The sequence below is a fragment of the Hyperolius riggenbachi genome, chromosome 4, assembly GCF_040937935.1.
Source record: "Hyperolius riggenbachi isolate aHypRig1 chromosome 4, aHypRig1.pri, whole genome shotgun sequence".
Classification (NCBI taxonomy): Eukaryota; Metazoa; Chordata; class Amphibia; order Anura; family Hyperoliidae; genus Hyperolius; species Hyperolius riggenbachi.
In genome coordinates, this window is record NC_090649.1 from 93,998,605 (window position 1) to 94,026,328 (window position 27,724).

The 27,724-nt window shown below is 46.3% G+C and overlaps 1 long non-coding RNA gene across 3 annotated transcripts in view; it reads left to right on the top strand.

The window, feature by feature from the left end:
• Positions 1–27,724, top strand: part of LOC137571354 (uncharacterized) — a 49,949-nt gene that overhangs the window by 10,620 nt on the left and 11,605 nt on the right. Inside the window, exons 2-4 of one of the 3 annotated variants that reach the window (XR_011031347.1) lie at positions 9,068–9,168; positions 17,803–17,881; positions 18,294–18,466. This is a non-coding gene — a long non-coding RNA (uncharacterized lncRNA). Of the gene's footprint in view, positions 1–9,067; positions 9,169–17,802; positions 17,882–18,293; positions 18,467–18,628; positions 19,216–27,724 lie in introns of those variants that run through there. The other 2 variants (XR_011031346.1, XR_011031345.1) reach the window with 2 other exon arrangements.

A 27,724-nucleotide genomic window follows, 5' to 3' on the forward strand; every position in this document is an offset into this window, starting at 1 on the left:
GATATTCCTATGGGGTATTCCACATCGAGTGCGGTGTGGCGAGTTCCAACGCAGAAACGCACAGCATGCTTTACTGTTGCATTGTGTTTCCTGCATAACCGAACGCAACGGAATGAGAAAATCATATCGCACGTTAATAGCACGTTGTGTCGCATACAGTGAACCATACAGTCAACGTATGCTTCACTGTTAACTTGTACCTTGTACCACAACTGACGCAGTGTGACTGTCCCTATAGGTGGTGCATTGCGAAGGGACAAGCCTCGTTACAAAGCAGCTGTTATGACAAACCACTGTGAATAAGCTCTAAGATTTTATTTAATGTCCAAATAAGATGCACACAGGTGCAAAGGATCCAATGCGTTTCACACTAGGCGTGCTTGCACATGGGTGCCCTTTAAGGGCCTTTTTCCACTTTCATGCATTTTGCGATCTGATTGTAATTGCTAATGGATCGCAAATCACAGGGTACAGTAAAACTAATGCAAACCGCACTGGACATTTCCATTACTGCTATCCAATTGCATCACGATTTTGGCCCATGCGCAATCACCATCCTGCCGCGTTTTGTATGCGATTGAGCTCCACTATACTAAGTACAGTAGCTCCATCACATGAGTGGAAATTGGTTTGAAACGCGATTGCGATCTCATTTCATAATGGAAAAGAGCCCTAAAGGTGGCCATACACTTATAGATTTGCAGCAGATTCGACCATCAGATAGATTCCTATCAGATGCCTGTCCAATCCAATCTGACAGGAATCTATCTGATGTGTGCCACACACTAGGAACAAATTTCCAATAGATTTCAGAATGGAATCTATTGGAAATCGATCTTAATGCATTATTGGACCATTAGATCCAATACAACTCTATCTGCTGGCAGCAGATCGACCTAGATCTTCCATTCTGTCAGATCAAATTAATCGAAATCGGCCACAAATCGATCGATCGGCAATCAATTTCCAATTGATCGAAGGCTGAAATCGACCAGTGTATGGGCCCCTTAACCACTTCCGGGTTCCGGGTGGTTTTGCTGATCTGTGCTGCCGGGGCTCTTCAGCCCGCAGCACAGATCAGATAGCAGCCAGGGCGATCAGACTTCCCCCCCCCCCTTTTTTCCCCACTAGGGGGATGTCCTGCTGGGGGAGTCTGATCGCCGCCGGCTGTTTGCGCTTGCGGGGGGGGGGGGCTCTTCAAAGCCCCCCTCCGCAGCGCTTTCTGGCCTCCTTCCCTCCCTCTCCCTCCCCCCAGCAGCGCCGTATGTATGTAAACAGCGGGGAAGATATCCCCGCGTGTTTACATTTACCCTGCGAGCCGCGATCGGAGGCTCGCAGGGTGTTCACGGAGACACCCTCCGTGAACTGACATGGAACGGCCGCTCGTATGGAAACCACTTCAGGATTCAGGGGCGTACTTATGCTTACGCAGAATCCTGAAGTGGTTAAAGGAGTTATCAGGCAATTTGTTTGAAAATAAGGGCTACTTAACCGGGGCTTCGTCCAGCCCCAAACTCCCTGCACATCCCTCGCCGCAGCTTCGCCATCACTGCCTCCCGGTCCTCGGCGATGGCATCAGGACGGCCTCCAGGTCAGCCTGTACTGTGCCTGCGCGAGCAGCTCTGTCAATCACCGCCACGTGGACCGGAGCGTACTGCGCAGGAGCAGTACTTCTGCGCCTGCGCAGTACACACCACCCCGCGTGGCGGTAATTGTAGTGGTAATTTACAAATTTACAAAATAATATTTTTTATATTTCTTAAATATGCAAAGAAAGCAAATATTTTTTAATACACATAATAGTATATTTTCGTTGTCAGGAAGAAAATCCCCTGAACATTCAGTAAAAGAGAATACAGTACTGAAATACTAAAGTGACTCTTGTATCGATCTAAATGAATTGTAGATAAATGCATGTTTTTTGAGAAAGGGGAATTTACACTCAGATGCTGTACTCCACATACTGTAACATTCTCTGTAGCGGGAAGCGTGATTTTCCAGAATGGATGGGAGAGTTTGTCTCTCTGACTGATGTGGGAGGTTACTGTACTCCTACATAACTCCCTGATAGATGAAGTTAATGGTGTTCTGTTCCTCCTACTCAATATCTGCCCCCTCCACATTGCATCAGCGCTGTGCCTTGTCACCATGGGAACCATTACTTGTGACCTCATCGGATGCAATCAGGATCTTATCCACATGTCACATCAAATTTAACTGTTTTGTTCCTGAAGATCTTTTGAAATAAATTGCTGCAGATTTTTTCCTTGAAGTTATATGCGTTTTTGGGCTGTGATTTCTAGGAAGGAATTCAACTTCTGTCCATTCTAAAGATGCTTGAAGTGAAAAGAGCATGAAGTGACTTTATTTCTATTTACAAAATGCTGTATATGTGGCTATTGCGCTGATCCTCTGCTTTTAATATTTTATAAAAGTATTTTATACAGTATAATCTCATTATAGTACACTTCAAGGGACCATGAAAAGTGGTTTAATAAATCAGACTTTTCTACGTCAGAAATTGTCCTAGAAATGGCCCAGCATGCCCTGGTACATTCTCTGCTGCAAAGGACCAACTCTGTCCTCCCATTCTGGGGCGTAACTATGGGGGCTGCAACCCCTTCATCCGCAGGGGGGCCCAGGGCTGTTTTTGGGGGAAGGAGCAGAAGCACCATGTGCGGGGGGAGCACTGCCGCCCGATTGTGGACCCCTCGGGTGTTGAACTGGCCACGACATCTAATAGATGCCGCACCATTTATTTCCCAGCCACCCGCAGCTCACCTCAGCCTGCGGAAGTCTTCAGAAGGCAGAGCAGGGGTACGGGAAGATTGCGTCTGAAGCCCTGCACTGGAGACTATTTGTGTCCCCAGTACAGGGCTTCGGGCGCCATCTTCCTGTAGCCCTGCTCTCTGCCTGTCAGCGTGGGAGATTTGCTACAGGAGGATCGTCAGGGAAGCTGTGCGCCAGAGGCCGGGAGAGGAGACTTCTGCCAGGTGAGTAAATAGTTTTTGTTTTTGTTTTTTTGCAGGTGCATTTTTCTCTGCTGAGCTGAAATGCTGCCCACATTCTGATTTTTTTTTCTGGTGAAATACTGCCCACTTTACGATTATTTTCTGATGAAATGCTGCCCACTTTACGTTTATTTTCTGATGAAATGCTGCCCACTTTACGATTAATTACTAGTGAAATGCTGCCCACTATACGATTATTTTATGGTGAAAGATTGCCGCATTACGATTATTTTATGATGAAACATTCTCTCATTATGATTATTTCATGGTGAAACGGTGCCCCATTACAATTATTTTACAGTGAAATGCTGCCCCATTACGATTATTTGGCACCTAAGCGGGGGCCTCATCCAAATTTTCGCAGGAGGGCCCAGTAATTTCTTGTTACGGCCCTGCTCCCATTGGATGTACAGTACAAGCACTTGCACAGTTGGTAGACTACAAGGTAAGTATACCATAGAGCTGCAAAGTCAGGCTGGACAAATCGCTAGTACGGTATCCAGGGATCCTTAAAAATTGCAGCCATCACTGAATAGAGGCCGCCACTTGCTTCCTTTGAGTGGCTCCAATACCTCCGTGGGAACAACTTGCAGCACATGTCCTGCAAAACTTTCTGCTCACACTTGGCCCAATCATGAAATGCAGCAAATCATAATAAGCCACTCGCATCTGTCATGCAAGTGGCTCTGATACCTCCGCGGGCGGGACTTAACACTCTCCGCTCCACTCGCCTTAGTTTTGCAGCTAGTAGGCCCGCTCCAATCTGCACTACAAGTTAAAGTTGCCCGTACTGCGCTCCACACGCTACCAGGAGCGTCATCACTAATAAGGGAAAAGATACCCGGGAGTGCGTACAACACTGCGGGAGGACTGTGACGATACCTTTATCGGTGACTGCAAAGTGGAACACTTTGAAAACGCTGCACCCTCTTTTGTTTATGTTCCCACCATGCCTCATTTTTCCCAGGCTGTATATCCAGCACTGGTGCCATTCTTGTTGTCTTACAAATGTTATCAGGCATCAACTCACTTGCAACCAGCCTGAAGAGAGCAGCAGACTATGGGTATCACACTGACATATGACGCATGCACCGCCCACTGTTTACTATATCCAGAGTCAGCGTCACGTAGGGGCCAAAAAACATGTTTACCATAACAGATGTTTTATTATATTAGAGTTTACTATAACAGGCGTTGCTTTCCATAGACTTATAATGGAGATTGGCCAGGACCTGGAGAGGTAGTTTACTATACCCAAATGTTTACTATATCAGAGTTTATTACGAGATTATACTGTATAACTCTTTTCACTTCTACACCTCAAAATCACTTTAAATTAAATATAAGTATGGTGGCATAGTGAATAGCACTCTTGCCTTGCAGTGCTGGGTCACCAATCCCAGCCAGGGCACAGATAAGTTAGTTGGCTTCCCCCTATAATTGTCCGTAGAACACACACACACACACACGCCGCGGAAGATGTCCGTGCTAAGTAACCTTATAGTAACCTTTGATATAGTAAACCTCTGGCTATAGTAAACTCAGTCCCCAGGTCCCAGCAAACACACCTGTATAAATATAGAAAGTATGAAGAATTCTAATATAGTAAACTACTTAGCCAGGTCCATTTAAAGGGGCACTATGGCGAAAAATTGTAACATTTAAAATATGTGCAAACAAAGACAAATAAGAAGTACATTTTTTCCAGAGTAAAATGAGACAGAAATTACTTTTCTCCTATGTTGCTGCCACAGTAGGTAGTATAAATCTTACAAAACTGAAAGGTTTTGGACTAGCCCATCTCTTCATGGGGGATTCTCAGCAAGGCTTTTATTCTTTATAAAGATATTCCCTAAAAAGGATTTAAACAATGATGCTGGCCAGCCTCCTTGCTCGCTACAGTTTTTCGGCAGTTGGACAGAGCAACTGCCATTCGCTAAGTGCTTTTGAAAATAAACAAAACCCTGAGGGTCCCCCATGAGGAGATGGGCTAGTCCAAAACCTGTCAGCTCTGTCAGATTTCTACTATTTACTGTAAGTGGCAGCAACATAGCAGAAAAGTAATTTATGGCTCATTTTACTCTGGAAGAAACGTACTTCTTATTTGTATGTGTTTGCACATATTTTAAATTTTACAATTTTTTTTGCCATAGTGCCCTTTTAGGCCCGGTTCACACTTGCATTGTTTTGCGGACCGCAGCCGGACCGCAAGGTCCGCAAACGGAACAGACGATTAAGGGTCCATTGTTAATCAATGGACCCGTGCGCACTCGCCCGTTCTTCTGGATCCGGATGCGGTCTGCGGTCCAGAATTTTCCAACATGCTCCAATTTTCCGGACCGGTCCTCCGTCCACCGCCGCTGGACCGCTTCCGGACAAGAAATCCAGCACAACAGCAACTGAGGGGAAACGGAAGTGCACAACACTCTTCCGGATGAAAGCCGGACGTCCTACCCCACTTCCTGTGGGGGTTCTCTATGGTGCAGGCGGCCATGTGGATGTACCCAGCGCCGGACAGCCCGCAGCCTCTCCACAGCCACCCCAGAACACAGCGGAGGACAGGGAAGGACCCAACCATCCAGACGCAGGGCCCCGCGGGACGAGGAGGATGATGTCCGCACAGCAGGCTCTCCACAAGAAGGACTCCAGCGCTTTTCCAGACCTTCCAGGCCCCTCTTTGGAAACGGAAACGGATCTAGGACGCATGAAGAACGGAAGAAGATCCGGATGAAAACTAAACGTGACCTGACCGGATCCTGATGGCGAACGGATGTTCTCAGAACGGACCGGAACGGACCCGTGCCACCGGTAAGTATTTTATCAAAACGCAAGTGTGAACCGGGCCTTATGTTTACTACAAAGGGATTCTACTGTATTGTATTAATCATGATCAGTTGTACAAATGGATTTTTATTGCATAGCTTCATGGATGCCACTTGCAGCCAGCTAATGGAGGACTAAATATACTCTCTCAGAAAATGGAGCCAAGAACTTTCTTGTTTATTTTCTGATTTATAGAAGTGACTCTACGCATGCAGACAGTGCTGGAGTTTTCATTTTAGAACTAGCTATGTGGCCTGACAATTGTGTCTGTGCCCTGTATCGAGGTGCCCCTCCAGGAATTACCATGCACGTATCGATATTTATGTTCAATCGACCATTCAATTCTTAAATTAAATTGAAGCTTAATCAAATACACTTGATTGCTATTGAGCTGAAAATCAAAATTCTGTCCATCAAGCACTATGGAAAGTTGATTCTACAGGAATTGGTCATTTCAGCTGCTTTTGATATACTGCAGATTGATTTACTCTACATGCGCTTGGACATCGATCTCATTGCAACTTTGAGAGATTGAAACCTCGATTCATTGAAAAATATATAATTTAGATGGTAAGACTGCCTGCTCCGCTGCGCTGTTATCTCTGCATACAGGGGGACACTGGGGGGCACATTCGGAGGGAGGGAGGGACAATCTTATCCCAGACCGCCGCATCCCGCACACAGAAGCCGCGGCTGGTGCCTCGATCCTTTTCTTCCCTCCGCTGCCTGCCGGGACACAAGGGGGGGTATCCCGGGACAGCGGGACCCCTCCCCCAACCTGTGACCGTCCCGGCGAAAACGGGTCGGTTGGGGCCCCTGTAATTAACCTCCCTAGCGGCAACCCCAAGTTAGGCTCGGGACAGAAATCCACAGCTTCGAGCGGTAACCCCGAGCTTGACTCGTGGTAGCTGCTGGGATGTATGGATAAACAGCGCAGAGTAGCGACATTTATAACTCGACTCCCCTGCTATCCAGACGATGGCAGCCATTATTCTTCAGGTCCTCTGAGGCTCTGGTTCCCTCTGGTGAGATCACTGTCTGTCGTCATGACGATAGGCAGAGACCTCACTATAGGGGTAGGTGCCGGGATGGATAAACACTATTGGGGTACAGCGTCACTTGGCAGATGGAGAGAGAATTGCAGCCCTGGATCCAGGTGAGTAATGTGCAGGGGCTGCCACAGATCCATCTAGCGGTATGATATTTTTCCTGCTTTTAGGGTCTTAAAGCTTGTGAGAAAATTGCACCGCTTTTAGACCATAAACTCCAGAAGTAATCGTACTGCTAGGGAGGTTAATAAACTTTATTTATAAAGCGGTAACATATTACGATAATATTGCTACTAGTTTGTGCGCAGACGTTGGAACATCAGGAAGGAGAAAGGGCTGAGGAAGGCTCTATGACCTGAAGACAAAGATTGTTCACCATCATGGTTTAGGGGAAGGATACAGAAAGCTGTCTCAGAGATTTCAGCTGTCTGTTTCCACAGTTAGGAACATATTGAGGAAATGGAAGACCACAGGCTCAGTGCAAGTTAAGGCTCGAAGTGGCAGACCAAGAAAAATCTCGGATGGTGCCGACTATTTCTACAAAAGTGCTTCCAAAACCATGTTACTGCGCGTACTTGCCTCATTCTGCGTTGGACCGGAAGTCATGAAAGTTTATGGCGACACGTGTACATGTAAACACCTGCAGCAGGTTTTCGCATCGCGCATGTATAGAAGTGTTTCAATACACTTCTGCGCATGTGATCACTTTGCCGGGAGGAAGTGAGTGTCACTTCCTGCTTGGCCGGATGCCACACAAGGAATACCGCTTATTGACGCGGTATTCCCTGAAGGCCTATTTCTAGCAGTGCAGTGAAGCTGTCACACCGCCAATATGCAGTGTGAAACCGCCCTGAAGGTAAAAACCAGATCATGTTTGAGAACAAACCAGAGGCACATGAAAAACACACAAGGTCTTCCCCATCTGGCTGCAATTAAGGGCTAGTACACACCAATTATAATTGGCCAATCACTGACCAATTTTACCACCTCCATGTAGTTTGAGAGTCAACAGATATTGAATACTATGAGTAGATTATGTAGGCATATGGCCAATCATAATTGAAAGTGTGTACCAGGCTTAACCTCCTGGGCATTACGCACGCCGGAGGGTTTGCAGCCGACAGTCCCCCAGTATAATTTGAAGTCATTGCATAGTTGTAATAGCTTCAGCTAGCACTAGGCCAGCTAGCAGTGGTGGCCGGCATCCTCAGTTTACTTTTGATTCCCCCCCCTCCCCGATTGCCGCTAAATACATTACCCCCCCTGGATCCAGTGATCGGCGCAGCCTCCCCGGACAACTCCGCTCTTCTCTATGGGGAGGATCGAACATGACGTTGATGACGTCATGCGCAGACCCGATCCTCCCCATAGAGACGACTGGAGATGTGCAGGGAGGCTGCACGATCGCTGGATCCAGGGGGGTAATGTACTTAGCGGCGATCGGTGGGGGGAGCAAAAGTAATCTGAGGATGCCGGCCACCACTGCTAGCTGGCCTAGTGCTAGCTGAAGCTATTACAACTATGCAATGACTTAAAATTATACTGGGGGATTCCTGGGGACAGCCGCCGGTATGACCGACACAGTGTCGGGCATACCGCTAAGGAGGTTAAGGACTGGTTCAGACAGATGGCTGGCGGCAGCTCGATTAGCCGATGCTAACTGTTTTTCTGCTATCGAAAAGCATTGCGTTTTGAGTCCCTGGGGGGATACGGAACCGCAAATGTAGCTGCTCGGAAAAAAGTTTGACCACAGGGCAAATGCCAGTAATTGAGGGTAACCACATTGGGATGAATGCTGCCATTCATCTCAATGTGGAATGTGGTGGATCCTGACAGTAAACGCCATGCACAACCGTCAGCAGTCACCCGTCCCCAAACGTGTTTATACACAATTCAATTTTAATTTTTTTACCACAGAAATATGATTGATTTTTCCACTTGATTGAACAATTTAAAAAAAATCAAACCAATATACCATACGATTATGATCGATTTTTTTTTTCTTTTTTTAATAATCAAATATTTTTTATTTTTGTTTTTTCCAACACACCCAATCAGATACTGTACTTATTTAAAAAATTCTGAAAGAAATATTTTACATTTATCTAAATGTTCAATAATTTTTAGCAGAAAAAAAATGGGAAAATTGATAGATTTTGATGAATTGTATATGGTCAATTTTAGTAGGAGGTCATCCCACTGGACAGTTGCAGCTGACAGTTCCTGGCAATGAGGCTTCTAGCTGAAGAGTCATCCCAGGATGAAGAAAGTAAAGTTAAATAAAGGTGAGAATATGAATATGTGTTATGAGTAAGCCGGTATAATTATAATAATTTACAACGAATAGTTAAATGTTTGATTAATGCTATTTGTGACTGGTTCTCTTTCATAATACAGTGTTATACAAAAAAAAAATAGTGATGATGAAGTGCAAAGCACAGTAAAGTTTTATGTAGTCCTGATTACTGGTATGCAAAGGCCAAACTTAAATGTGGACTTTCACAAAGAGATAAATATAAGTACGCTTAGCGGATGGTAATGTGTGTGTGTGTGTGTAGGCGTTTCACCAGCAGAGGTCAGCCAAAGGAATACTTTTAATGAAGACAAAGCAGACAATTTATAGTTACTGCGTTAAAGGTGGTATTTTTGCTATGAATTCATTAAAGCTTAAGTTCAGGCACATTTTTCCAATCTGCATTTTTTAGTTTAATCATGCAGTAAAAAGGTTTTGTTTAAAAAAATGCTGTAGTTTGTGCAAAATAAAGAAAAAAACTAAATTCCTGCTTTACCATCTTAGATTCTCCTCTCCACCTTAGTAACCCATCTGACTCCACCCCCTCCCAATTACTCTGAAGGTATCAGTCAGTAGAGAGACATGGCTTCAGTTAAAGGGGCACTATGGCGAACAATTGTAACATTTAAAATATGTGCAAACATAGACAAATAACAAGTGCATTTTTTTCCAGAGTAAAATGAGCCTCAAATTACTTTTCTCCTATGTTGCTGTCACTTACAGTAGGTAGTAGAAATCTGACAGAAGCGACAGGTTTTTAACTAGTCCATTTCTTCATAGGGGATTCTCAGCAAGTCTTTTATTCTTTATAAAGATATAAAATATTCTTTATAAAGCTCCTAAAAAGGATTTAAACAATGATGCTGGCCAGCCTCCCTGCTCACTACACAGTTTTTCGGCAGTTGGACGGAGCAACTGCCATTCACTAAGCGCTTTTGAAAATAAATAAATCCCTGAGAATCCCCCATGAATAGAAGGACTAGTCCAAAACCTGTCACTTCTGTCAGATTTCTACTACCTACTGTAAGTGACAGCATCATAGGAGAAAAGTAATTAATGGCTCAATATACTCTGGAAAAAACATACTTCTCATTTGTCTATGTTTGCACATATTTTAAATTTTACAATTTTTTGCTGTAGTGCCCCTTTAAGGGAGCCAGTGACTCTTCCCCTGTGCATGTCTGTCTGACCACATCTGGGTTTACACTATGCCGCTGCATAGCCATATCCATTTTAATAGACTCTCTGTAATTTGTTGTTTTTGTAGGAGACCTTGGGCAAGCTAACACTGCCACTGCCTATAGCTCATGCCCTAGTGGCTGCAGATTTTGCACTTTGAGTCTGCCAGGAGTAAAGCGCAATATAAAGGTTCTGTGTCTTGTCTTGTCCATTGCCATCCATTGTCCTGTTTAATGGACTGGAAGTGACAGTTTTGATGACAGCCTCTTGCACTAGGCACATCCTCTTCATGTGCAGGAGGAGTTTCTTGGTGGGCAGATAAAGTCAATGAGATGCAAATTTTTCCGAGCTGATTTATATTTGGTTGCATTTTGTATGCAGAATTAAACTGGACTGATTAAATGTGGTTGTTGCCAATCGGCTTGGCAAAATGTGGAATCCATTGATCATCTCTATCCAGGGGCATTTTTTAGGCATAGGAATTACAGGCCACTGCCTGGAGTGGTCCTGGTGAACGCCATGCTCTTGATTAAGCCCTGCCCCAGAACTAAGCCACTCCTCCCAAACTAAGCCACACCTTTTGTGCCTCTTCTGTCTCCTTGTGCCACCTTCATTTCCCTATGCATCCAGAGAACAATTAAAGTGACATGATGCCCTAGGCAAGCAGTGACTTTGGGCCCATGTTTGATGGCCACTAAGCTTTTTTGGCAAGATTTGTTAGGAGTTAGCATAATCCGGGCAAATAGACTCTCTCCAAGCCCTAGGCACCTGCCTAAGTTGCCTTGTGGATGATCCAGCTCTGTGTTCTTCCCTCTGTCCCCTGTAACGATCGGTGTCAGCACACAGAGAGGATCTGATTATTGATGATCTGCAGTATCACCAAGAATACAGATTTATACCTGATTATTGATGATCTGCAGAATCACCAATAATATAAGTATAACTAACCTCTGGACACCTGATAAGTGTAAGTGTTTGGTGCAACAGTATATGAGTCTGGACCACCTGAGGAGGAGGTGACCCTAGACCGTATAAAGAGTATCTCCTGGAGGGGTTGGAGATACACAGAGAGTCGGTGATTCTCTGAACAGCTGTGAATCAGACTCTAGTCAAAGGACTCCTATGAGATTGAGTCCCTGACTGGATTGCAGAGAGGTCCCTTTGAGAGACAGGGAATCCCTGCAGCTACTGGACACCCCACAGGGGGGGGTGTCACAGGTAGAAGGGTCGGTCAGGCCGGGTCGGCAACACCCGAGCAGATAAAGTACAGAGACAGAAGGCTGATTCGGTAACCAGGGACAGGCAGGGTTGGCAACAGGTAATCAGATGTGCAAAGGTACCTGTAATGATCCGCTCAGCTGCCTGCGCAGGCAGGCAGCTTTTTGACCACTGTTCAGGTCTGCATTCTGCAGGTCTCTGGAAGAGAGACCTTTTGTCAGTTTTGCAGCTTGCTGCTGCTAGGGAATTTGCATACGTTGGTCATGCAAATTTCCTAGCCACATCCTCTGGAGGTTTGTACTATAAATACCATGTGATATCACAGACCTTCGCTGGTCATAAGGGTTTGTCCTGTGAAACACTCCTGGAGTGTCAGCCTTGCTCATTGTTTGAAGATTAGCTTAGAGTAATTCCTGGGACTGCACTAGGCAGGTTCCTTAGTGCAGTTAGGATTGCATATCTGTTTGTCTGTTGCGATTGTCCTGTCCCAGCGGTGGTCGACAGGAAATCGTTCTGTGTGTCTGGGTGCTAACCGGAACACTGGTTGTTACTGGTAGCCCCTTCTGATCTGTCTTGCCTGGATCGCACTCGCCTTGCGCTAGTGCTGTGGATCCTTCTGGTCTGCAACTCTCTTGCTGTACTTGGATCGCACTTGCTTTGGCGGAAAGAGCAGTGGATCCAGCTCGCTCTGTTTCTATACTTGGATCGGACTCGCTCTGGTGGAAAGAGCAGCGGATCGTATCTCTCACTTATTCCTGTTTTCGTGTATCTGTCTTGTCTGCTACAAACGCTTGCTGGAGGCTCGGTGAGGTAACCGTTAAGCAAGCGCTCACGTTTTCTGTTTCATGTTTGTCTGTCGGTGGTTAGTTAGGCGTGCTTGTCTCTGTTGTGCTCAGGGCTGTGGAGTCGGAGCCGTGGAGTCGGAGTCGTGGAGTCGGGCAATTTTGGGTGCCTGGAGTCGGAGTCGGGAAAAAATTCACCGACTCCGACTCCGACTCCTAATGAATTTGTAACTAATTAAAATAGAAAATATGATAAAATGTTCTATTTCTCAGATAATAGTCATTAAAAATAATGTATATATACAGTATATATACAGTAATAGCTGTGCTTAGTATACAAAAATGAAATAAACCAATCAAAATTAGTTACTTGTGCTGCTTCAATAAAGCAGTCCACGTATTTTTAAGGTCAGATATACATATCTGATTGTGACTGTATATATGATGTGTACACAGGAATCTCTTATATATACTAAATAACATCTATGCTGTAAGAATAAAGCCTGATGTGTAGCTATGTCACTAATAGAGATGGTCAACAAGATGGAAATAATTCTGCATTGATGCTGATTTATGCAAATGTATGCACTCCCTTTGCTGATGAAATAAAATAATTTGATATGTTATTAAAATTTGGTTTGGTGACTACAAATTAAAGGGTAACTGAGACGGATGAAAAGTAAAGTTTTATACATACCTGGGGCTTCCTCCAGCCCCCTTCAGGCTAATCAGTCCCTCACTGTCCTCCACCACCCGGATCTTCTGCTATGAGTCCCGGTAATTCAGTCAGTCAGCGGCTCCCACAGCCAGGAACATTCTGCACCTGCGCAATAGTGCTGCACAGGTGTAATATGCTCCTGGCGGCGGAGTGTGTGCATGCGCACTACGCCTGACTGGCTCAAGTACCTGGACTCATAGCAGAAGATCCAGGTGGTGGAGGAGGACAACGAGGGACTGATTAGCCTGAAGGGGGCTGGAGGTTACCCCAGGTATGTATAAAACTTTAATTTCATCTGTCTCAGGTTTACTTTGTTACACAGTAGTACTATACTCTACATATGCACTCCCCACAGAGCTGCAGGGAATCCACTGAAAATGCTGTGCACATTGAACACAGAGGTGTTGTCTGTTTACAATCTCCTCATTCCCCTGCAGAGTACCTGCACATCATTCTTACATGTACCCACACTTACATTGCCTAGGGCCTGATAGATGTTCTTTGTTCCGGTTTGTACCTTTTACAAGTACTCTTACCAAGGACTAGTTTTAGTCTAAAGGGAATAAATATAGTAGTCTACATATCCTTCTCACTTCAGTTGTCTTGTAAAATTCCTAAGCGTTGGCAGTTATGAGACGAATTTCATGTTACATACTTTTAATCAACAAAATTGTAATATGCAAATTAGAGGAGTCGGAGTCGTGGAGTCGGAGTCGGTGGAATCCTAAACTGAGGAGTCGGAGTCGGTGGATTTTTGGACCGACTCCACAGCCCTGGTTGTGCTTAACACGCGGAGACCGCGCAGAAAACGCGTTCGCTGTTGTGAATGAGTGCAGTGTTCGCGTTTAGTTAGCGTTTATTATTTTCATTATCTTCTCATTGTATGATTTGCTGTGCCTTTGCTATTCTCGTGCTCTGCCTTGCTGTAGCCTCGTGTCACCTCTGGCAATCGCCTCTCTCGCGATTGCGTTCATACTTCATTCCTGCTGTTGTGTGTGCACTGTCGCGGGTTGGCGACTAGATTGGAGCACATACATACATTATGTCCCTATGCTCATTCTCTTTCGCAATCGCTTCTCTTGCGATTGCGTTCTCACTTGGTTTCCTCCGTTGTGTGTCCGCCGTCGCAGGTTGGCGGCTAGATTGGTGAACATACATACATTCCTCATCTGTGCTTATTCGGTCTTGTGTCGCTGTTAGCAATCGCCATCTCTGGCGATTGCCTTCTCACCTGATCTTCATGGTTGTGTGTTCATCGTCGCCGGGTGGCGACTAGATTGGTGGACACACATACCCTCTGTCGCTTTGATCTCTCTCTTTCAGGGCTATCTTGCCCTGCGTTTCTTTCCTTCGCACAATTCCTGTCTGGCGTCTGTGGCAGGGCAGAGGAGCTGTTCCTCTGCACTCCACAGCTCCACCTGCCGACAGAAATTTCCCTCTGCAGGTGCGTTGCACCTTTTGCTAGGTTCCCTCAAATTATACGCTTGTGGAAGATTTCCGCAGTGTCAGCGCGCATCCTGTGCGCTGATCACGGAGAGAATTCCCCAATAGTTACAGTACCGAATCAGAGAGCAGGAGCAGAGTCAAGAGAGCAATAGGTCATAACAGATCTCAAGCAGAGGCCTAGTCTAGAGTGTGAGGTCCGTGGTCTCAACACTCGGGGACTGAACTAAAGCAGAACACAGCAATGACACAGTATCGCTAGTCTTGGGTGTGAGGTCCGTGGTCTCAACACCCTGGAACTGGTCTAAAGTATAACACAGTAATAACACAGTATCCCTAGTCTTGGGTGTGAGGTCCGTGGTCTCGACACCGTGGAACTGGTCTAAAGTATAACACAGTAATAACACAGTAATCTGGCTAAGTGTGAATTCCCAGGTCCACCTGGTTCTAACACACTGAAGGATCTGACTATGGTCTGAGTGCTAACACATAAGCATTCGCAACGGCAGACAACCAGCCAACATCACAAATTTCCATTCGCATGCGGCACCATTGACTTTCATTACATGCGAATCGCTTGTGGAACAAATTGTGGTGCAAAAATTTGCAGCAAGCAGTCCATTGTTTATTTTACGCATCGGAATGGATTACAAAATTTGCCTTCAGTGGAAACTACTCCATTGAACTTGCATTGGTGTTGTAGGTATCAAGGTATCAAATAATTCCACCTAGTGATAGTCATAATTCGCTAATTACGATTCTGCGAAATTTCATGTAAATGCAAAAGGAAAAATGTTTTTTAAGTCAGAAAAATGACAGTTTAAAAACCATTTTTCCTTTGCATTTTTAAAATCTATTTCCTCAAACTACAACGTCTTTGTGGAAAAAATATGTCAAATTTTTGACTTGTACCCACTATTCTCCTTAAAATATGTAGCAATTTGGGTGGCATGTATGGGGGCTTTGCTAAAATCAGCACAAAATTACACAAAGTTACGAACAGGGCCGGTTCAAGTAACAATTGGGCCCTAGGGCAAAATTAGCCTGGGGGCCCCCAACAGACACCCCCGACCAAAAAGCGTCATTAGAGGCCCTTTGTTGCAGCCAAATTTCCCTCCTGGGCCCTTGAGCTGGCTGCTGACCCTCCCCAATCACCTCCCAACTTAACAGACTCTGTAGAGTCCCTGGGGAGCAACAGTTAAGATGGGGAGGGACACCTTGGGGGCCCCTACAGGCTCTGGGGTCCTGGGGCAATTGCCCATTTTTTCCTATGGTAGCTCCGGCCCTGGTTACGAATGATTACAATTACAGACAAAATTAATTACAATTTTTCCTGAAATTTTGCATTATGATTTTGCATTGTAATTGCGAATTTTGATGTGAAATTACATCTAATTGAAATTTGTGCTCATCACGAATCCCACCTACCGAGTGGTAATAAGAGCAGTGTCGACTGCAGTATAATTTGACTCTGTGAATCTACACAGCATTTGACTATGTAGTGAGTATATACAGTACAGTAATACTTTCTATACAGGTTTTTAGTTCTCCTCATAATCAAATTAATTTTTTTCTTTCCCTTTAAATCCCATCAGGGGCGTCGCTAGGCCCATAGAACCGGGGCACTCACCGGAACCTATTGTCCGGGTGCCCCGGATATTGACTGTCACAGGCCCGGAGCGGCGTCTCTGTTGTTATGGAGGCATGCGGGGAAGGGGGGGAGGGGGTCAGAGACAGAAGGCAGAAAGTGTGGAGCAGACCTCGATCGATTGTTATGGAGGCTGCGGAGGAGAAAAGCCGGTACATAGTCGGTCCTCGATCTCCCGGCGGCCTCCTGCTGCAACCCTATGGCATAGGGCTGCACGTGTACCGCTGCCGGGAACACTAATACACCACCGCTGCCAGGGAGAACAGGATGCTGCCTGGACTGAGCAGGCAAGTTGCTCCGCAGCTGTGGCCAGCGGAGTTCTACAGGATCCAGCCACCTCTACTCCCAGCTGCCTGCACACAGGGCAGGTCAGTCTGTCACTGCTCCTCTGGACTGCTCTGTTTCCTGCTCCATGGCCCCCCACGAGCGATTGGGTCACTGCTTCACCACTGGCCAGGCCAGTCAGACCAGCATCTCCACCAGACAGGCAAGCATCACCACCAGGCCAGCCAGACCAGCATCTCCACCAGACAGGCAAGCATCACCCACCACCAGGCCAGCCAGACCAGCATCTCCACCAGCCAGGCAAGCTACATGGTGCTATTTTGCTCTGCTGTTGCCTTCTGCTACGTTAAGCTATATAATGGTGTGTTTAGTGCATGTGCTGGGATGGTTTAGCCATGTATGAATCTGTTACATTGGTTTGCTTGCAGCTACTCTGTGCATTTTGTACTGTATACAGCTTCTTTCCCTGTGTGGAGTGCGCCTCCTTTGGTGACTTGGGTGCATATTTGATTGGGGCAGGTTGCCCATCTTACTTTGCATGTGTATGCTGGTAGGCGCTTAGATGTGTGTGGTTGCGGTGCATGTTTGCGCTCCAGCGTGTCACATGGGAGTGTTATGCGCACCACACCAAGATTGCTTTTCTTTTTCAAATTCAAGTGGGGTTGTCCCATACATGTCACGCTGGGCGCTTCCGTGTTTGCGCTCCAGCGTGACACATGGGGATGTTGGGCGTGCCCTGCGGAATCCGCCCTCCTATTCCAATTCTTTATCTATGCCACTTACATCACTTCCGGCCACTTCCTGTTTGCGCTCCAGCTTGGTTACGTGACCTCGCTGGGCGCAGTCGCCTGTCCACTCCTTTTTCCCCGCCTATTGACATGCACAGAGCGTCTCTATAGACGCCGGGTATGATATTTAAGCTGGCCGCCGCCATTATACCGTGCACTCCCACCTTTGCAGCTTGCTACAGTAGTCGTTTGTCAGCCACTGGGATTGTAAGTATGCTGCTTTTATCTTACAGGCATCATTACTTTGGACCATATTGTTTACAAATTATATAACATTGGCAGTGGAGCTTTTCTATGCTCTCTGTTTACATGGTGGCTTAATTTGTCCTATTTATATCATTGAGTTGTTTTGTTTAGTGGGGCCATTGTTTGTTTGTCCCTTTGCAGTTTTTCCACTTTAGGTGCTATGATTGGCTCCTGATGATATATATTTTAGGACTGTGCTTTTGATAGCCTTACTAATAGTAGCCCCTGGGAACTACATTGGTTGTCTCTATAGAGCGTTTTGCTTTAATGGTTGCCTATGTTTGATCACATGTACTCATTCCTGTCATGTTTATTAAAGGTGTAATCTACATCTGGTTGGCTCAGATGTTTTTTGCTTCCTTGGTGTCCTAAATGTGCAATATCCACAGCATTGGCAGGTATGCGGAAATGTCTTTATTATTTTTATTATTTTTGACTTCTATTTTTCTCTTCTATGTGTTCAATTCCTTTTAGTGATAAGGTCGATATTTATAGACCTTTGGGTTTGTCACTAATCAATATTCTTAAGCTTTCCCTCTGTGTTATGGCATATATAGTGGACTGATATTTACTAGTCCCTAAGGCTGTGACGATATGCCTCCCTTTATCCTCAAAGTTGCTCTGTTTGACATCGACACTTTTATTCTCTTTTTCATTGACAAGTGTGGAGGTCTGTCGATATGAGACCTGGTGTCCACGCGGCGTCATCATCTCCACTTTCGGGTCATTTCTCTGTGAGGTGCTGGATATACTTTTTATGCATTTTATCAATGTCATTAATACACATCTACTTATGTGCTTCCTTTGTAGACAGTGCTTTCTGCAACTTGGCCTGATGAAGGGCCCCCTGTGCCCGAAACGAGCGTGTCGTTGCCTTTTTCAAATTTGCACTAAGTCTATTATTAAGCCGATGCCTGCACTGTAAATTCTGTTTTGGATATATCCACAAGGAACCTCTAATAGAGAATTTTTTACTCTTTTTATGTCTGTGTTAATAAAGTTTTGATATTTTTGCATTGAAAAGCTATAGCCTGTATTTTTTCACTTGCAAGGTCCTTTCTATACATGTGAAGTTTCAATAGGGGAAAGTAGATCACCCCAAATAAGGACTAAAAGGTTTTTTCTTTTTCCCTTTGTGTAAAAAGACCAGACTCCCAATTATATATGCAACAAGCATCACCACCAGACAGGTCAGGCCACCTTTACCACTGGTCAGGCCAGCATCACCAGCAGCCAGAGCAGCATCACCACAGGCCAGCCAGACCAGCATCACCACCAGTCAGGTCAGGCCAGCTTCAACACCAACCAGCCACACCAGCATCACCACCAGCCAGGCCAGCCACACCAGCATCACCACCAGCCAGACCATCATCACCACCAGCCAGACCAGCATCACCACTAGCCAGGCCAGCCAGACCAGAATCACCACCAGCTAGGCCAGCATCACAACAGGTCAGCCAGACCTGTATCACCACGAGCCTGGCTGGCCAGACCAGCATCATCTCCACCAGCCAGGCCAGCCAGACCAGGATTACCACCAGCCAGGACAGCATCACAAAAGGTCAGCCAGACCAGCACCAAGCAGCCCAGCAGCATCACCACCAGCCAGACCTTAGCATCACTTTCAGCCCAGCACAGCATCATCACCAGCACAACATTACCACCAACCGAGCAAGGCATAACCACCAGCTGAGCACAGCACCAGGCCAGCCAGCAGAGGACAAAAAGCCAGGTGAGGGGACTCTGCCTATTTGTGTGAAATGCTGCCTGTACCTTATATTAAGTTAAGGTTCATGGACATTTGGCTCCACCCATAGCCATGACCACTTTTATACTGCATGACCATGCCCATTTTTGCCGCACCTCCCTTGGTGCCCAGGGGTGCCCCGGATCTCCCATGACCCTAGCAACGCCCCTGAATCCCATCTTGGTCAGATCTCATTGGTTGGCAGAAGTATTCACGCCCACTTAGCAATCTGATTAACCCATAAGTAGGGATGGCCCTGCTTAGGAGAACTCATGGAGAAGCATGTGATCAGTTTGATCAGCTGATAGATTTGTAAGGTCCTGATTTGCTGTGATGACTTCCTGGTTTAACACATGATCAGGACCAGCAAATCAGAACCTTACAAATCTATCAGCTGATCAAACTGATCACATGCTTCTCCATGAGTTCTCCTAAGCAGGGCCTTCCCTACCCATAAGTCCTCCACTGAGCAACAGAGGGTGAATATTCCTTTATCTGTATCCTGTAAGTCCTGCAGTATTCAAGTTTATTATGCAACTGCAAAAACAGGCTAACAATGGTGCATTACCTCAGCAGCAAAATACTACCACAATTCCACTGGGTTATAACGTGTTAATATATGTCAGTGGTGATGGTGATCACTACATGTAAACATTCCCCCCGCGGCACACAGTGCTAGCTAGATTTCTGTATATCATCCGTCAATTGTTAGGCCGTCACAGCTAGCTGGGAAATATCCTCAATGGAAAGAGTACTGATCATAGCGTGCCAATCATATTTAATTACAATTTTAAAATAGATGTACACTCACAAGTGTATGTTGGTATACAGCATATAATTTTGTATGGTCATCTGTCCAGGGCTCCTGTAGTGTCCCGCAGCTACCCTGCTTTCAATCCTTCTACACTGACACCAGCACCTCCTTGCAACTTTGCAAAATATAATAAAATCCCTCGCTCTGGTTATCTCCACCCAACTAGTTTCGTCATCAATCAGACTCATCAGGGGATTTATAATCTGATCATTCTGATAGGATCATTCACTGCTCAGTAGTAAATATTTCACATGTGGCGTGCATCCCACCCATACACCTGAAAATCCATTACTTCACTGTAGTGAAGTGCAAGTGACAGGTCAGCATATGTGTGCAGAGAAGTAATGGCAATTAAAAGCCTTGTAGGTTGGAAGGGGGGGGGGGATGAGTCTATAACCCCATCAGCTCAGCAACCTTGCTGACAGATAAAGAACTGTTGCCTGCTGAAAGTGGCATTTCTAAACAATTTTAGACATAATTAATGATCTTTTGCAGCTACTGTTCACATTAGTGTTTAATACTGTATAGGTCATTTAAACATAAACTTGAAACCATTTTGATAGTGGTCCTTCAACTATGCTAATAGTTTCCAAATGATGTAGATTTCTATTTCTGCACCTCACCACTAGGTGGCAGTCACCTGTTTCCTTTTTACTAAGCCAAAAACTATGCTGGGATTGATGAGATCTACATTTTTGTCTGGTTAAAATGAGTTTAGATCGGTAGAAGGGCACTCTGACATACAGACTCTGCAAATTCTTCAGCATTGCCATTTGGAATATTTAGGTGTGTGTGTGTGTGTGTGTGTGTGTGTGTGCGTGCGTGCGTGCGTGCGTGCGTGCGTGCGTGCGTGTATTATATTATCTGGAATCCACTGCCCCCCCCCCCCTCCTTTGTGAACCTGACAATATTTGAGGCCGCTGCACTGTTCCCTGGGCCACATCTGGCTATCTAACCTAGGGAGGGCAGCTGTCTAATACCGGGGGCACATATGGCTATCTAACTTGGGAGGGCAGCTAATGCTGGGGCCACATCTGGCTGTCTAATCTAGGGAAGGCAGCTGTCTAATACTGGGGGCACGTCTGGCTATCTAATCTAGGGAAGGCAGGCAGCTAATACTTGGGGGCACATCTGGCTATCTAACTTAGGAGGGCAGCTAATATTGGGGACACATCTAGCTATCTAACCTAGGAAAAGTGGCCATCTAATACTGGGGGTTAATCTGGCTATCTATCTAACCTAGGGAAGGTGGCTATCTAATACTGGGGGCACATCTGGCTATGTAACCTGGGGGGCTGTCTAATACTGGAGGAAGATCTGGATATCTAACCTAGGGAAGGTAGCTGTCTAGTCTAATACTGGGGGTTCATCTGGCTATCTAACTTAGGGAAGGTGGCTGTCTAATACCGGGAGCACATCTGGCTATCTAACTTTGGAGGACAGCTAATACTGGGGCCACATCTGGCTATCTAACCTGGGGACAGTAGCTGTCTAATACTGGGGTACATCTGGCTATCTAACCTAGGGAAGGCAGCTGTCTAGTCTAATACTGGGGGTACATCTGGCTATCTAACCTAGGGAAGGCAGCTGTCTAGTCTAATACTGGGGGGCTCAGCTGTCTAGTCTAATACTGGGGGGCTCATCTGGCTATCTAACTTAGGGAAGGCGGCTGTCTAATATCGGGAGCACATCTGGCTATCTAACTTGGGAGGACAGCTGATACTGGGGCCACATCTGGCTATCTAACCTAGGGACAGTAGCTGTCTAATACTGGGGGTACATCTGGCTATCTAACCTGGGGAGGTTGACTGTCTAATACTGGAGCCACATCAGACTAACTTAAGGGGCTGCCTAATACTGGGGGTTCATCTGGCTTTGTAACCTCTAACCTGGGGAGAAAAACTACCTAATACTGAGGGCAAGTCTGTCTTCCTACACTGGGGGAGTCTGCCTAATACTGGGGGCACATCTAGCTACCTATACTAGGGACGGGGGGTAACTAATACTGGGAGATAGCAACATATTTGTTGGTGCTTGTAACTGTCCCTTAGGTGGCAAACAATACAAGTACAGCCCTGACAGTTCCTGCTACCTAAGCGCAAGCTAAACCCTGAGGCTCAGTTCCCTCCATGCCAGAGAGGCAGCACATCAGTATGGATATGCTGTAGCACTCTGGGGTCTGTGGCATTGTCTGCTGCGCTTGAGAGTGGATTCTATCAGATAAGTGGCAAAACATTCACTGTCTGAAAAAAAAATCATGTTAGTTGGGATTGTGCCTTGCAGAATTGCAATGAACGAACTGCTTCTCATAGAAAAGCAGGAATTTGTTCTTCACGCCCATGCAGGGCTGGATTTACCATATGGCACTGAAGGCACATCCCTGAGGCGCCTGATGATGGAAAGGCGGCTCACTCACCTCCCCGAGTGCCTCCCTCCTTCCCTATGCAGAGTCCTGAGCAGAGTGTAAATGAGCGGTTACTCACCCAGCTCTCGGCATTCCACTGACCAGATCTCCCTTCAGTCGGGGGCACCTCTAGCCACCCAATACTTGGGGGAACCTCTAAATACTTAATACCAAGGATAGCTCTGGCTACCTAATACTAAGGGGCACCTGTACAGGGCCGGATTTGTACTCTTTACCGCCCTAGGCCACTGTCACCAGCCGCCCCCCTTCAGTATAGGTAGCAAGATGACCCCTCCCCTCTTCCTTCTAGTATAGGTAGCCTGATGACCCCCCCCCCCAAGATAAAGGTAGCCAGAAGACCCCTCCCCTTCACTCTAGTATATGTAGCCTCCTCCCTCTCCCTTCAGTATAGGTAGTCAGATGACTCCCTTAATCCCCCTCCCCCCACACACCTTTCAGTATAGGTAGGCAGCTCGCCTTCACACCACAGCAGCCATCTGAGTCACTCATTTCTCTGCTCGTCTCCAGTTCAAAAGCTTCCTCTTCCTTTCCGTCTCCAATGCTGCCCAAGTCCATAGCCGTCAGCCACAATGCAAACGTGCAAGGTGGCTGCTGCACAGGCAGCAGAGTACCCTGGTCAGGTGCTAGCCTGATTTTCCTGCATTGCAGCATTTGCAATCTTGCAAATGCTGCACCAGTTTAGCCTGCTGCTTTGGTGCCCTTCATCCAGTGGTGCCCTAGGCCATGGCCTAGGTGGCCCTGGCCTAAATCCGGCCCTGCACCTGTAGCTAGCTGTAACAGGCAAGGGAACTAAGAGATAAGTGACAGCTGATCCAGCCAGCACACTTGTGGTGTGGTTCGGCAGGTGTTTGTAGGTTCATGAAGGGTGAAGTCTGGGGTGGCAGGACATCTGTGCCCATAAATCCGGCACTGCGTCCATCGTTCCACTGTCATCCCATCTGTGAAGGGGTCTGACAGCAGACCTAGTGTGAATAGGCCCTAAATGGAATCTGTACTTTGAGTTCAGCTAATCTGAACCACAAAAAAGACAATACACAGGATATTTATATCATGCTTTTCTCCTGGTGGACTCAAAGCTCCAGAGCTGCAGCTACTAGGGCGCGTTCTATAGGCATTACAGCATTAGGGAGTTTTGCCCAAGGTCTTCTTACTGAACAGGTGCAGGCTTACTGAACAGGTCCAATCCAGCCACTCCCCATTTTTTATAATATATCATTTCTAATATATATATATTGTAGGGGTCATCGGGGCTGGGTGCTGGACGGGAGGTACATTTCCCCGTTATTTGCACTATGGTCCCTTTAAAACAAGATGTGTACCTGGAAGGAAGTCCGGTCATTGTTTGGCAGCAAGCCAGTTTTCTACCTTTTTTTTTTTTTTTCCAGGGCCAGACTCTCGGAATGGGAGGGAAGGAAGGGCGGGCCTTCCCATTCCACTGAGGTACACAGCTGGTTTTCTGTGGAACTGAAGGAAGCTCTAACCTATTTGCATATCAGGAAGCAGCTCACATGCAGTCAGGGTGGAGTTGATGTGGAGGAGCATGTGTGCTGCTGAGCTCCTGACAAGTGTGTTTGGGAGACATTGCTGAGAGACTGCTGTTTGTATGTCTTTGACTTAAAGGGATACTGTAGGGGGGTCGGGGGAAAATGAGCTGAACTTACCCGGGGCTTCTAATGGTCCCCCGCAGACATCCTGTGTTGGCGCAGCCACTCCCCGATGCTCCGGCCCCGCCTCCAGTCCACTTCTGGAATTTCTGACTTTAAAGTCAGAAAACCACTCCGCCTGCGTTGCCGTGTCCTCGATCCCGCTGATGGCACCAGGAGCGTACTGCGCAGGCCCAGTATGGTCTGTGTCTGCGCAGTACACTCCTGGTGACATCAGCGGGAGCGAGGACACGGCAACGCAGGCGCAGTGGTTTTCTGACTTTAAAGTCAGAAATTCCAGAAGTGGACTGGAGGCGGGGCCGGAGCATCGGGGAGTGGCTGCGCCAACACAGGATGTCTGCGGGGGACCATTAGAAGCCCCGGGTAAGTTCAACTCATTTTCCCCCGACCCCCCTACAGTATCCCTTTAAATGATTTGTTTTTTAATAAGCTGGACTATCACTACTGCTATATGGACTACAAAAGTCATTGCTCCCAACTGTCCCTCTTTTGGAGGGACAGTCCCTCTTTGGGAGCCCAATCCCTCTTATCTCCTCTTATCTCCTCATTTGTCCCTCTTTCAGGACTCATGTACAGATCTATATAAATATATGTAATTTTCTACTGAAAAAATTACAGAAAGGACCAGTTTGGTTGGAATTATAAAACAACATATTTTTTTTCCTTTGAAATCTTTGATATGCGTGACTAAGGGTGTGCGGGGGGTGTGATTAAGGGTGTGGCCTAAGTGTCCCTCTTTCTGATTTCAAAATGTTGGGAGGTATGCAAAAGCTGAAGTAAGCTTGCCATTTATTTTCCCATTTATGTTGGAGAAAAGTTGTTTATATAAATGCTGCAAAATAAACTGACTTTATGTGTTTTATACAACTGTGTACTGCAGGCTGGCTGCGATCCCCTAAACTTCACAATATATCTATATAAATATATATATCATCTCAACCTCTTCAGTCATTTAGTTAATAGTGACTCATTGTGATGTCATGGGCTTTAGTAAGTCAGGCCTATGTATCATCCTCTGATGTTCTGAGATCTTGCAAGAACATGTTAATGGCTTCACAGAGGCTGTCTAGCCATTCTAGCTGCTGCAAGCCTCTTCTCGGTTTTCCTTCAATTCAACCCAGGCTCCAGGTTCTCTACAGATTTTTTTGAATGAATAATCCTTCTAGGGGGCAATCTGTATTTATTTCCTTAACTACTCTACGACCCCTCCACGCCAACGGGCGTGGCTGCGGCGGCACCCCCAGGACCGCCTAACGCAAATTTTTGTCAGGTCCTGGAGCCAGCTGCTGCAGCAGATCGCGCGCAGGCTGTGCGCGCATCTCCTGCTTGGGGGCGGAGCTCCACCCCGCCTTTAGTCTCCGAGTCGGGAGACTGTTAGACAGCGTACTCACCGTCTATTTACATGTACAGCACTGCGATCGACAGCAGCGCTGTACTGGGGACAGCCATGTGACACGGCTGTCCCCTCCATAGGCTGGGGAGTGATCGGCTGTCATAGGCTGAAGCCTACGATAGCTGATCACTCTGTGTGGCTGGCGGGGGAGGGAGGGAGCAGGGGAAATGAAATTAAAAGTGGCTAATTAAGTAAAAATTAGCCTGGTCTTTAGGGGGGTTTAACACTGCGGTCCTCAAGTGGTTAAACACTGACTGATTAGATCTTCTTGCTTTGTTGATGAATAATCTTATTAGAGTACAACTCTCTCTCACAGCCATAAGTTACCTCTGCAGGCAGATCCAACCCCTAAAGGATACCAGATGTGAAAAAGTTTACGCAACTCCCGACTCCTGGCAACCCGGAAGTGAACTGTGGGAAGGTGGGGGGTCTTTAAGTAAGAAAGAGGGGTGTCAGAGGAGAACAGGGGGGGGGGGAGAGCGGTGGGCATCAGCACAGCTCACCCTAAATGCCTGCTCCCTCCCCCCCGTTTCTCCAACTTTTTCACATCTGGCATCCTTTAAAGAAAACCTGAGACTAACAAAATAAAAACATTGATACTTACCTGGGGCTTTCTCCAGCCTCCTTGAGGCCATGGGCTCCCTCGCTGTCCTCCCGGGCCGCTTTGATCCTCCGCTAGTTGGCCCAATAAATGTATCCAGTCTCGCTCAGTTGCGCATGTGTGAGATTCAGCTTCCAGGATAAAGCTGAACTTCCTGTCTAATGGTCTGCATAACAGTTTCTACCTTTAGATTGCAGTAAGAGCTAAAGTTCAGATGGCACAAATTCTAAACAGTTACCAGGGGGCCATGTTTAGTTAAAGAGGAACTGTAGTGAAAATGAAATTGCTTATTTTTTACAATATTTATTGATAGATTGTTTAGTCAGTGTTTGCCCATTGTAATATCTTTCCTCTCCCTGATTTTGTTACTGGGAGTTCTATGTACAGAGGGAACATATTGCTTGCATAATGCAACAAGGATCACAGACCGCAAAACTGTCAGGACCATGGCGTTGACATCACACTGTGGGAGGGGTTTCACCACAAAATCAGCCATACAGAGATGATCTATTTGAGAAAAGGTAAAGATTTCTCATGGGAAAGGGGGTATCAGCAATTGATTGAGATGAAGTTCAATCATTGGTCCATGGTTAATAAAGCATGTGGGCAATATTAGAAATCTAATGTGTAGATTCAGCATCAATACATATGGGCAGTGATTATATAAAACTTGAGTACTTTTATATTCAGGCCAATTGTTCACAGCTAACTGTGGCCTTTGAAATGCCTAGCTCTGCATAATCGGTGTAAGGCCTAGCCTAGTGGATCCACCGTCTTAAGCCCCATACACATGCTCAACAGCAGTCTTTTATGCAGCCCAATTATCAAACAACTTTTATTGTGAAACAAGTTAACCTCAGCGGTATGGACGAATATATACGTCCATCACCGCCGGAGGTCGCCGCTCAGGCCCTGCTGGGCCGATTTTTGCGAAATAAAAAGCAGCACGCGCAGCCGGCACTTTGCCAGCCGCGTGTGCTGCCTGATCGGCGAAAGAGGGTCCCCCCAGCCGCCCCAGCCCTGCGCAGCCGGAACAAAAGTTCTGGCCAGCGCTAAGGGCTGGATCGAAGGCGGCTGACGTCAGGACGTCGGCTAACGTCCATGACGTCACTCCGCTCGTCGCTATGGTGATGATGTAAGCAAAACAAGGAAGGCTGCTCATTTCGGCCTTCCTTGTTTATTCTGGTTGCCGGAGGCGATCAGAATGACGCTTCCGGAGCGCCCTCTAGTGGGCTTTCATGCAGCCAACTTTTAGTTGGCTGCATGAAACTGTTTTTTTTTTTATTTAAAAAAAACCCTCCCGCAGCCGCCCTGGCGATCTTAATAGAACGCCAGGGAGGTTAAACAACCTAAAAAAAAAGTTGCTTGCTATTGTTTTTTTTTGAACAATAGCAAGTAACTTTTTTGGGTTGTTCAACTTGTTTCACAACAAAAGTTGTTTGATAATTGTGCTGTATAAAAGACTGCTGTTGAGCGTGTGTATGGGGCTTAATATCATTCCCCATCCTCAACAAGTAAATAACTGGACGAGATTGTGACTGTCTTATATTAGCCACTATCCTCCATCGCACTATTTACCCTAGGTGGCACTCAGCCT